A 12580-nucleotide genomic window follows, 5' to 3' on the forward strand; every position below is an offset into this window, starting at 1 on the left:
CACAAAAGGGGGTGAATTGGGTTGTATTTTAAAATCTGTAATTATAAATCAAATACACAATATAAAATATGAATGAAACAATAATAAATATAAAGAGTAAGGGTAAGACAAAGCAAACTTAGTATTTTAATGAGGTTCAGCCCCATTGCCTATGTCCTAGCCTCGAGCTACCCCTTGAGAATTTCCAAATCCACTATTCAAGCTCCTTCAGGTGGAGATAGAAACTTATTACACCTTTTAGCAGTTCGCTACAAAGAATCCTTGTAGATCTCTCTCTAGACTTGTAATCACCTTACAAGTGGTGATTCAACGTTTATTCCCTGTGTAGAACACCTTCTACACGCACAAAGGTTATACACACCCTTTTACTGATACAAGAACTGAAAGTGGGTAAATTATCAGAAAGCACTTCTCAATGAGTGGAATAAAAACAATACAGCGCAAACTACATCTCTCTCGAAATGAACAAGGATTAATGGTCAATGCTTAGAGAAGAGAGAGTGAAAGCTTTGAATGAATGTTGTAAAACTTGCAATGATGTGCGTATGATCTTTGTTGTTGTAGTTGTTAATTTGAAGATCTCGAATGAGCTATCTATAGGCATATGATACTTCATTTTCAAGTTTGAAATGATTCAAATGTCAAAGACAATAATATCATTCACTTTTTAAAATTTTTAAATCAAAGTTTAATTTTCTATAATTGTCAAAGACAACATCATTCACTTTTCAAAATATTCAAATCAAAGTTTTGCTTTTCGTAATTATCAAAGACAACATCATTCACTTTTCAAAATATTCAAATCAAAGTTTTGCTTTTCGTAATTATCAAAGACAACATCATTCACTTTTCAAAATATTCAAATCAAAGTTTTTCCTTCTTGAAATTGTAAAAAACATCATAATTCACTTTTGAAACGTTTCAAACAAAACATGCACATGTGAAAGATGACAATCAATCATCTTTCAAAAATTCAAATTTCAGACTTTTAATTTTTAAATATGTCATGCACATGTTTAAAATGTAATTTGACGTTTTATGATAAAAGAATAATTTTGAGCCTTAATTCAATTTCGAGTTTTATCATGAGATGTACAAAATTACTCTAAGAGCTTCATTTGCGAGCTTATTCCCTTTCTTGCTCATGCTTGGTTCATTGATGTGTTTGACTTTATTGTATAGACAACTTGAGGTTGAAATTCCTTTATACTTGAATTCATTTGTTATCATCAAAATTTATATGTAGATACGTAATTATATGAGGATTGAAACCTTAGGTTAAACAATCTCTCCATTGTTGATGATGACAAATACTTAGTAGAACTTTGAAGCCTGTAGTAATATTTAAGCTCCCCTTGAGAATATGTGTTAGTTTTTCAAGCAATAGATAAACATAATTCCAAGCATAAATAATAAGGTTAACAAATAAAATATTGGAAAGAATATGTTAATGTTCTAGTCTAAAATTTCACCCACTTTTGGCATCATTAAAAAGGAACCGTAGTAAGCAATGCCAATGGACTGATGAAAATAGTGTATTTGTAGAAACTATAGAGAGTTGAATAATTGGAGCCACCCGAGTCCCGGTAAGTGCTGCAAAACCTGGAGCCGCCTGGGTCCCTGACCAGTACTGTAAAATACGGGGCCGTTTGTGTCCCTCACGCAAGCTGCAAGGCCTCGAGCCCCACCCGAGTCCTACCTGGATTAACTCTAACACCTTTTGCAGAGATTTTAATGCTCTGGGTTTTTGTAAAAAGACTATTTCACCCTTTGACTACCCACCGAACAAATTCTCGCATTGCCTATTAACCTAGTTTCAGTTTATTCACCACGATAGCTTGGTTGAGCAACATGCTTCCAATAATGTTCTAGATTTGAATTAGGAACAATTTATGCCTCAACTGCTAATTTTCTCTTATGAGGCTGTCAATGCCATGATAGGAGCAGAGATGCATTTTTAAAGCAGGATTGATACCAACGACCATGATAGGAGCAGAGATGCATTTTTCAAGCAGGACTGATACTGGGGTTCTTGCAGGATCAAGAATACTAGTGCTCAATATGCTGCATCATTACGACCATGTCTCAGAGGTTACTGGCAAGGGTGAGTGAGATTGATCGGCTTAACAATCAAATATTTGAGTTGCATCAATGGCTTGCTAATAAAAGTAGAAAGAGTAAAACATTAAAACAAGAAAACAATGAGTTGAAGAAATTTGTGGACTAGAACACTCATGACCTTCAACCATGAATAGAGGAGTTGGAACGAGAGAGGGTACAAATTCAAAGTCAACATCAACAGTTAACAGCAGAGGTTCAGCGTTTATGAGAAAAATAGGGATAGTCTGCAGTTAATCTCGCTGGCTTAGCTAAATAAAATATGCATCCAGCATATCTTGTAATATTGACTAAGTTTGTTTTGAAGAACTAATAACTTGTCTTGTTCTCATTTCCATCTCTATAAAATCAGTCTTGAGTTTCATTTAATTCGCATCAAGTCTTCTTTGCTCTCTGTAATCCATCTGCATTCACATCCAATTCCCTATTTTTTTAATGGGTCAGCAATCTTCTTCCAACAATCCCCTTATTCACACTATGTGGGGTATACTGCACCCCTGCCACTAGTTATTTCTGCATCTACCATGGGTGCCCTGATGCAGGATGAGAGTGACTTGACTAGCAAGTCAGATGAAGAAGTCATTTATGAACTTGTGAGTCTTGATACTCGATAGTCATCGTGCATTATCGCATTTTCCCACAGTTGCAGTCCAAAACTCATTAGGTTGAAAAGCTTAACGAGAAGATTTGTGTACTTCAACGATTTGTTCATGAGTCTAACAAAAAAATAGGAGACTTGAGGCAAGAGAATAAGGATTTAAAATCCTTGCTTACTTCTTCATTTCGACTACCTAATCTTTTAGATAATGATGTCATGTTCATATATGTAGAGGAAGAGCACTTGAGAAATGAGACTAAAAGTCTCAAATTTTTGTAAGTCATTTGAGATAATAAATAGATATTCATGGCATGCATCATTCATATTTCCCTTCTAATCATGCATAGTCTATCTTCTGGTAGAGGTTTTGTGAAAATGTCTGCCAATTGATCGTGTGTGGTTCTGAATTCTAGTATAATATTACCCTTCTGCACATGATCTCGAAGAAAATGATATCTAATCTCAATATGCTTAGTTCTAGAATGTCGTATTGGATTCTTTGAAATATTTATAGCACTTGTATTATCACATTTTATTGGAATGTGATTGTGCATGAGCTCAAAATTCTCAAGTTGGTTGCTTTATGTAAAGAACTTGAGCGCAACAACTACCCACAACAACATATTCTGCCACAAAATAGATAATGCAACAGAATTTTACTTTTTACTAAACCTTGAAACAAGTGCATGACCTAAGAAATGAAACAGCATAATCTGCATCTGAGTAGATGATTGGAACAAAATAAGTATACTTATGATACCATAACCCTAGGTCAATTGTACTAGCAAGATATCTAAGAATGTGCTTACTTGCAGTCAAGTGAGATTCTTTTGGCGATGATTGAAAACGTGCACATAAGCGTACACTGAACATAATATCTGGTCTACTGGCTGTCAAACATAATAGACCACCAATCATAACTCGATATACCTTTTAGTCAACTGGCTTTCCGGCTTCATCCTTGTCAAGTTTGGTAGATCATTGGTGTTCCAATTTCCTTCGTACCTCCATCCCAAACTTTTTGAGTAATTTTTTGATATATTTTGATTGATTAATGAATGTTTTTTTTTTTTTTTTTTTTGCTCGCTTGATTTGCAATACGAGAAAGAAGTTAAATTCTCTCATCTTGCTCATTTCAAATTCTTCCTGCATACTCTTAGCAAAATCTTGGCATATATTTTCATTAGTAACACCAAATATTATATCATCCACATAAATCTGAATAAAAAGAATATTATATTTTTCATGTTTGATGAAAAGAGTTATATCGATTTTTCCTCTTAACAAATCTTTTTCAGTCAAGAAGCCACTAAGTCTCTCATACCGAACTCTAGGGGCTTGTTTGAGTCAATATTGTACTTTTGTGACAAAACATGATTTGAAAAACTGTGATTTTCAAAACCTGGAGGCCGCTCAACATATACCTCTATAAAACCATTTAAAAAAGCACTTTTGACATCCATTCAAAAAAGTGTGAAATCTTTATAACAAACATAAGCAAGTAGCATTCGAATAGCTTATAATCTTGCAACCAGTGCATATTTATCATAATTGATTCCTTCTTCTTGATTGAAACCTTAGGCTACAAGTCAAGCCTTGTTTCTAATGATGACTCCGGACTCATCTTTCTTGTTTCTAGAAAGTCATTTTCTTCCAGTAAACGGTATGATTTTTAGGTCTAGGGACAAGTGTCCAAACATCATTTATTTCAAATTGATTTAGCTATTCTTGCATAGCTAAAATCTAAGATTTATCAAGATGTACTTCATCAATATTTTTGGGTTCAATTTGAGATAGAAAAGCAGTATGATTGCAAATATTTCTAAGAGATGATCGAGTACTTACACCTCGTGAAGGTTCTCCTAGAATTTGTTCCTATAGATGATCTTTCACAAGTTTTCACTGTTTGGTTGCATCTTGCATCAAGTTTTGATGATCTTTACATACTTTATTATGTTCTCTTTGTTGAGATTGAGACTATCTGTTTTATTTATACCTTCTCTTTCTTCATCAACAAATTCTTGTACAGTCAAAGTCTTTTTATTGAAAACTCTATAAGCTTTAATATTAATAGAATACCCGAGAAAGATGTCTTCATTAGATTTTGTATTAAATTTGCCTAAATTATCACTATCATTCAAAATGAAGTATTTGCATTCAAATACATGAAAGTAACCAATGTTGAATTTTTTCTCATTCCAAAGCTCATTGGGGGTTTTATCTAACTTAGATCTTAACATAACTCTATTTATGACATAACAAGCAGTACTTACCGCTTTAGCCCAAAAATAACTAGGCAAGTTGTTCTCATTGAGCATTGTTCTTGCCATCTCTTGAAGAGATCTGTTCTTTCTCTCTACTACCTCATTTCGTTGAGGAGTTCGAGGAGCAAAGAAATTATGCATAAAACCATTTTCATCACAAAAATCATCAGTATCTTTATTAACAAACTTTTTCCCCTATCACTTCGGATACTTGAAATAGTATAACCCTTTTCATTTTGAATTCTCTTACATAGATTGGTAAAGGCATTATGTGCCTCATCTTTATGAGCAAGAAAGATGACCCAAGTATGTCTAGAGAAATCATCAACAATAACAAATGCATAATATTTTCCTCCGAGATAGAAAGAGTTGGGGTTGTCACCACAAAGGGCCCTTCCCATCGAAGACCTAGCTTTCCTTCTTCCTGGGTGGTGACCCCTGTCTGCCTAAGGACCAAGTTTCATACCTTGATGACCCGAGGTCAAACTCGTTTGTTAAAGTCTTGTTCGACTTTCCTTTTGTTATTTGCCGTCCAACTTTCTAACTCTTCTAGCCTTTCTTCCAGAAGGTCTAGGTTTCCTTTCAATACTTCGTCGCTGTGGTGTGGGTTGAAGTGTTGAACTTGGCATGTGGGCATTCCCACCTCAGCTGGGATCACAACTTCGGTCCTATAGACAAGCGTGAAAGGTATTTCTCCCGTGGGGATCTTGATGGATGTTCGATGGGCCCACAATACACTCGAGAGTTCCTCAGCCCATCTCCCATTCTGGTCCCCCAGCTTCTTCTTTAGGATATTCAGTAAGGTTTTGTTGGTCACCTATGTCTGTCTATTGGCTTGTGGGTGCCTCGGAGATGCGTGCTTGGCCTTCATCCTGAGCTCAGCACATCACTCCCGGTAATGTGAGCAGTCGAACTGTCTGCCATTGTTTGATATGAGGCTCTGAGGAATCTTGTGATCGCCTGGGCCGTGATGCTTGTCAGTGCTCATGCTTCTACTCACTTTGTGAAGTAATCGATTGCTACTACTGCAAACTTCACCCCTCCCTTGCCCTAAGGAAACGAGCCGATAAGGTCGAGCCCCCATTGTGCGAAGGGTCAAGGAGACACGATGGATGTTAGTTCTTTTGGTCGGCAGTGGGGAACAAGCACATGTTCTTAGTAGCTAGGGCATTTCTTCACAGTCCTTTGCATCCCGGAGGGAGTAGGGCCAGTAGTACCTCGCATGCTTGACCCTAGCGGCCAATGCTCTTCCACTAGAGTGATTTTTGCAGTTCCCTTCTTGTATCTCAACCAGGAAGTATTGGGCTTGCCTAGGCCAGAAGCACCTCAAGAGGGCCTTGGAGAAACCTCTCCTATATAGGACTCCTTCCAACAATGTGAAACGCACCATTCTATTTCTAATCTTTCGTGCTTCCTCTTGGTCGTTTGAGGCACTTCACGATATCGTTGGCCAACTCCGACGGTGCAGACCGGATAACAGATATGTTGATTTTGATAACTAGTGTGTCAACCGTTTGGGCTACCGTATGATCCGAGAGAGGGGCCTCTCTTCTTGGCCTGAGGCGACCTTTGCCAAGCAGTCGCTTTGTGGTTTTTCCCCCTCGGGATTTGCTGGATATGGAAGTACTTGAAATGGTCCTGCACCTCCCCCCACTTTGATGGCAAACTTCCTTGTTACCTAGCTGACTACCACCTGCGAGTCGGCCCTCACCTCAACCTCGGTGGCAACCAACGACTTGGCTACCGACATTCCTGCCAGTGGGTACTCGGCCTTGTTGTTGGTAGTTTTGAAACTAAGTTTGATTGTGTACTTATGCTCCTCCCTAAGCTTTGTGATGATCTACACCCCTACCCCCAGCTTAGTAAGACGAGCCGTTGACGTAGACCAGCCAGAGCTTGCCTTGGGGTGTGATAGGCATCTCTCTTCAGGGAAGTCTGAGAATTCAACTATGAAATCTACTAGCACTTGCCCTTTTATTGCCATGCAAGGGAGGTACTCGATGTCGAACTCGCTCAATTCAATCACCCAATTCGTCATCCGGCCAGACACATCGGGCTTCTACAATATTTTTCTGAAGGGAACATCAATGAGTACCTTCATCGAGTGGGCTTAGAAGTATGGCCTTAGCCGCCTTGCTGCGATTTCTAATGCAAACGCTATAGCATCTTCGTTCGGGGGCTTCTCGAAAATTACAGCTTGTGTAGTATGGGTCACTAGTCTCCTCCCTCGATGCGAACTAGTACAACAGACATGGCGCTTGGGGTCATGGCCAAGAATACAGTCAAGCTTTCCCCTGGTTTGGTCCGACCGAGAGGTCGTGGGTGGGCCAAATACTCCTTCATCTCACTTTAGACCAAACGGCATAGCTTTGTAGCAGTGGAGTCCCCAGTCACTGATGAAGGCCGTCTTCTCCTCGTCTCCTGGGCTCCTCCTGATCTAATTGTACTCTGAGTACGCATCCATGAGAAGGGTGTCTGGCCATCAAATCCACTATTAGGTCTATGTGCGGTAGTGGGAAGTTATCCTTCAAGCAGGCCTTGTTTAGGTCGATGAAGTCAATACGCATCTTCCACTTCCCACTCGCCTTCTTAACTAGGACCACATTAAAAAGCCATTCTCCCTGGGCTTACCTGATGAACCTTGCAGCTAGGAGACCGTCCACCTCCTCGACGATGGCTGCATACTTCTCCGCACTAAAGCTGCAACATTTTTGCTTGACATTCTTTGCCTTGGGATCCACACTTAGGCAATGTTTGATGATTGTTGTATCAATTTCGGGCATTTCTTCGTGGCTCTAGGCGAACACGTCTTGGTGCTCTATGAGGAGTAGCTTTACGGATCTTCTCAGCTCATAAGCCATTTTGGTTCCCTCACTTCTTCATCCAGCTCCGTCAGGGTCGATGGTGGGGGCGGGTCAGTACCCTCTCGCACTCCTTCGAGAGCTCGGACCTCCTTGTCGTCCTGTTAAATTCCCGAGCATAGCATTCCCTTGCCAGGACTTGCTCACCATGGATCTCACCCACTCCCAAGAGTTGAGAATTTCATCTTCAAGTGGAAGGTGAAGGTTACAACCCTCAAGTTGTTTGGGGTTGGTCCCCCCAAGATTGCGTTGCAGGATGAGGGGACCTTTACCACGAGAAAATCCACCATGGTAGTTGCCATTCTTGGGGCCTTTCCCTGCTAGGATGGACAAGGTGATAGAGCTAATCAACTGGACTACACCTCCAGTGAAGGCTTTGAGGGGTGTCGAAGCTGGGCTCAACCGATCTAGCCTGATCCCCATCCGAACGAAGGCTTCCCATAATAAGATATAGGCAGAACTGTCGTTGTCGATCAGGACCTTTCTTGTCGTCTAGTTTGACAATCTGTGTGGTCACTACTAAAGCGTCGTCATGAGGGTGGAGAATGTCGTCCTCATCCTTTCCACTGAAGGTTATGACAGTCCCTCTGAGTGCCATGTTCACCCCTTCCTTGAGGCATATTGGGAGGTTGTGGGCCTTCACCCTTCCCTTGAGGCATCCCTGAAAACCAAGGGTTGATTTTGTTGATTTTGTTGTGCCATCCTACATCCTCTAGAGGGTGCGACTATCTTCACCTTATCCCTCGAGGCATCTTAGGTAGGATGTGGCAGTTTCTGTCCCTTTCCCTCCGTTGAGCGATTCTCGAGAGTCTGATGCCATTGTCACTCCTCCCCCCCCCCCCCCCCAAAACCCTCTTTCCATCGAGGTAGGTTAGGAAGTTAGGCTGCACCTTCCGTCGAGGTCGGGAGGGAAGCTGGGGCTGGCTTTCGCTGCACCCTCCCTTGAGCAATTCCTGGGAAGCTGGGGCAGTCTTCACCACCTCTTTCTCGAGGCATGCTCAGGAAGCTAGGGTTAGCTTCGTTCCCTTTTCCTTTGAGGCATCCTTGGGAAGCTGGGTGGGTGGGTCTCCACCACCTCTTCCTCGAGGCATGCTTAGGAACTTGGGGGTGGAAAAACTACGGCTAGCTTCGCCCCCAGCTTCCCTCGAGCTCAATTGGGAAGTTGGGGTCGATTTTCGCCACACCCTCCCATGAGCAATTCCTGGGAGGCTAGTGCCACCCTCCCTCCCATTTTCCTCCAAGCATGCTCGGGAAGCTAGGGCGATGTTCACCACTCCTTTCTTGAGGCATGCTTTGGAAGCTAGTTTAGCTTCGTCCCCCTTTCCCTCGAGGCATCCTTGGGAAGCTGGGAGGTTCTTCGCCACCTCTTACTCGAGGCATGGTCAAGAACCTCGAGGTCTATTTATAGTGGATTTTACACCCTCTAGTTGAGGCATCCTCGGCTAGCTTGTATCGAACTTTAATCATAGTGGATTTTATACCCTAAACCCCATAGCTGAAAGTTTTAGTGCTGAACCAATATATGGGTCATCTTTATTTCTTGCCATAAACCATGAATAAACACCCCAATACACTACCAGTAAGAACCACCACATGAGAGGAGTGGGTCATCTGACTACTTTGTCGAGGCCTAAAAATGCATCAACAACTTCTGCACTCTCACCGTGTAAGGTTTTCACTTTGTTAAAAAAAGGCTTATTTACAATACAAACTGGAGTGGAAACAACATAAATATGATTTGGGCTTTTGTGTTGCACACTCTATGAGATGGAAACCAAAAATTATTGCCTAACATAGTAGAACATAGTAGGATGAAAGAAAAGTTGCTCTGATAGAAATTACGGGTAATTTTATGAACCGGGACATACCTAGTTTATAAAACCAATTGTAGCCTTCAAAATTCATTTTTAAGTTAGGGTTAGCTTCATTCCCCTTTCCCTCGAGGCATCCTTGGGAAGCTAGGTGGGGTCTTCGCCTCCTCTTCCTCGAGGCATGCTTAGGAACTTGGGGGGACAGAATCTGGGGCTAGCATCACCCTCCAAGCTTCCCTCGAGGTCAGTTGGGAAGTTGGGCTGGCTTTCACCACACCTTCCCTTGAGCAATTCCTGGCAGGCTAGTGCCACCCTCACTCCCATTTTCCTCCAAGCATGCTCGGGAAGCTAGGGAAGTCTTCACCACCCCTTTCTCGAGGCATGCTTTGGAAGCTAGGTTATCTTTGTCCCCCTTTCCCTCAAGGCATCCTTGGGAAGTTGGGTGGGTCTTGGCCACTCTTCCTCGAGGCATGCTCAGGAACCTTGAGCTCTATTTATAGTGGATTTTACACCCTAAACCCATAGATGAAAGCTTTAGTGTCGAACCATGTAAATATGGGTCATCTTTATTTCTTGCAATAAACCATGAATAAACACCCCAAATACACTACCAGCAAGAACCACCACGTGAGAGGAGTGGGTCATCCGACCACATTGTCAAGGCCGAAAAATGCATCAACAACTTCTGCACTCTCACCGTGGAAGGTTTTCACTTTGTTAAACAAAGGTTTATTTACAATACCAACTGGAGAGGAAACAACATAAATATGATTTGGGCTTTTGTGTTGCACACCCTGTGAGATGGAAACCAAAAATTGTTGCCTAACATAGTAGAGCATAGTAGGATGAAAGAAAAGTTGCTCTGATAGAAATTACGGGTAATTTTATGAACCAGGACATACCTAGTTTATAAAACCAATTGTAGCCTTCAAAATTCAATATTTTAATCACCGAAAAAAAGCTGCATCAATACCAATTGCATATATTTTGCTTGAATTCCTGACATACCTATTTCCTGATTCCCAGGCCCTCCTGTACGTCTGCCTACACCATTATTTCTTCAATGCTCTTGATCAACTCGTTTGTATATTCTTCCCACGTCTACACAAAATCAAATCCCTAAACAAAAAAGCAAAATCAGAAATGAAAACCAGATTGTAATGTTTTAGTGTCAAACCAGAAATTTAAAAAACTAATTATATGTTCTTCCTTTTCTTCAAAGTCTTTTGAGCAAACGACCTTCTCAATATAGTCTGCATTTCCTTCGAACCCATCGATCAAGGATACACAGATATTGCCCCTTATATATTTTTAGACTCATCAGCATTTTATGCTGCGTAACAATACCCATTATCAACCCAAGTCGTCGTTTGTAATAAATTAAAAACAATATCTGTTTTTAAAATTTTCAACCCACGACTTGGGTTGATTTTTGATTGTTACAAAATACGAAGAAGCTGAAAATTTCATCACCAAGAAGCATACAAAAGAAAAAAAGAATCATTAACAATAAAAAAACAGACATTTCAAAATTCGAAAATTTTAATATAGCAGAAATGGAAAGTTGGATGCAAAGCAGAAAATGTTGTCATGAATAAAGTTCATAGATTATCTTGATTTCAAACAACGTCAATTATCTCTAAACTCAAACCAAGAAGCCAAGAAAGACTCACTCCCATGGGTTTCTCAGAGTTTTAAATAAAAGCAAGAAGCCAACAAAGACGAACTCGCAAGGGTCTGGAAATTGTTTTGGTCCCAGCATCTATGCAGGCAAAATCCCTGTTTTTTTCTATTTCTTTCTTATTAAAGGGTTGTTTTCACCTATTTAAACCCATTTCCAGATTCAATCTGTTCCCAAGAAAACCAAAACCAATTGCAATTTCGGCAAATAGATTGTATATTAAAAGGAACACCAAGTTGCTGATTACGCCCAATAGAGCAAAACGGTAATGAAATCAATGTCTAGATCACAGAGTTAATACATCAGTGAATAAACAGAAATGGATTTACACCTGAAGAAAAAGAGAATGGAAAGTGCTCCTTCTGCAGAGGAATGGCAGCTCTCTTTGTCAAATGCTGCTCTTGTTCTTGTTTTGTGTTCGTCAACAAGGGATATTATCACATTTATATAGAAAAATATAAAAACTCCAACGTCCTAATTCTTCAAGAAAATCCGACCGTTGTATGGAAGCGAAATGCAACCGTCTATCCGATTTAAATTCGAACATTTTAAATTCGAGTTTTTGGGGAATTTTCTGGCGGATGGTCCGTGCGGCATATAATTCTGGAGGGCTTTCATGTCTTTTTCAATACTTTGGTGACTTAATTATTTTTTTTAGCCCTTTTGTCCATTTTTTTTTTTTTCCTTAAATTCTCTTCAACTTCTTGTTCCGATTGGAAGTTTTAAGTGAGATTTTAATAATCCAAAAAATTCAGGTCCCGTTTGGATAGTGAGATGAGATGAGATAATTTTAGATAAAAATTGAAAGTTGAATAAAATATTATTATAATATTATTTTTTAATATTGTTAATATTTAAAAATTTAAAAATGTTAAATTGTTTATTATATTTTGTGTGGAGATTTAAGAAAATTGTAATGATGAAATAAGATATAACTATTTTTGTATCCAAACTTTGTGTGCCTTCCTTTCAACCAACCTAAAAAATCTAAAAAATTATGGGTTAGTTGCAACCAACCTATAGAAAACTTATCCACTATAGAAGACTTTGATTACAAGTTGTTCACACTTACAACACCTTTTTGGACACGCACTTGTGCTAGGCAAGCAACTCACTTGCCTTCGTCATAGCAGCTGTGAAACCTCCAAAAAGTTATTCTATTCAAGGTTCTTCTTCCTAGAATTTTGGAAGGCTACATGGATATGTTGTGTGCAAGATATGATAGTTCGGCAAAAAACTCGAGCAGA

At 39.8% G+C, this 12580-nt stretch overlaps 1 long non-coding RNA gene across 1 annotated transcript in view; it reads right to left on the reverse strand.

Annotated features, from left to right (window-relative positions):
* The window catches only part of LOC121242483, a 34812-nt gene extending 23036 nt beyond the window's left edge, over positions 1 to 11776 (reverse strand). Inside the window, exons 1-2 of the long non-coding RNA XR_005935902.1 lie at positions 11665 to 11776; positions 10661 to 10771 (exon numbers count right to left, since the gene is read on the reverse strand). This is a non-coding gene — a long non-coding RNA (uncharacterized LOC121242483). The remainder of the gene's footprint in view (positions 1 to 10660; positions 10772 to 11664) is intronic.
* Positions 11777 to 12580: the final 804 nt, after the last annotated feature.

The sequence above is a fragment of the Juglans microcarpa x Juglans regia genome, chromosome 8D (genome assembly GCF_004785595.1).
Source record: "Juglans microcarpa x Juglans regia isolate MS1-56 chromosome 8D, Jm3101_v1.0, whole genome shotgun sequence".
Classification (NCBI taxonomy): Eukaryota; Viridiplantae; Streptophyta; class Magnoliopsida; order Fagales; family Juglandaceae; genus Juglans; species Juglans microcarpa x Juglans regia.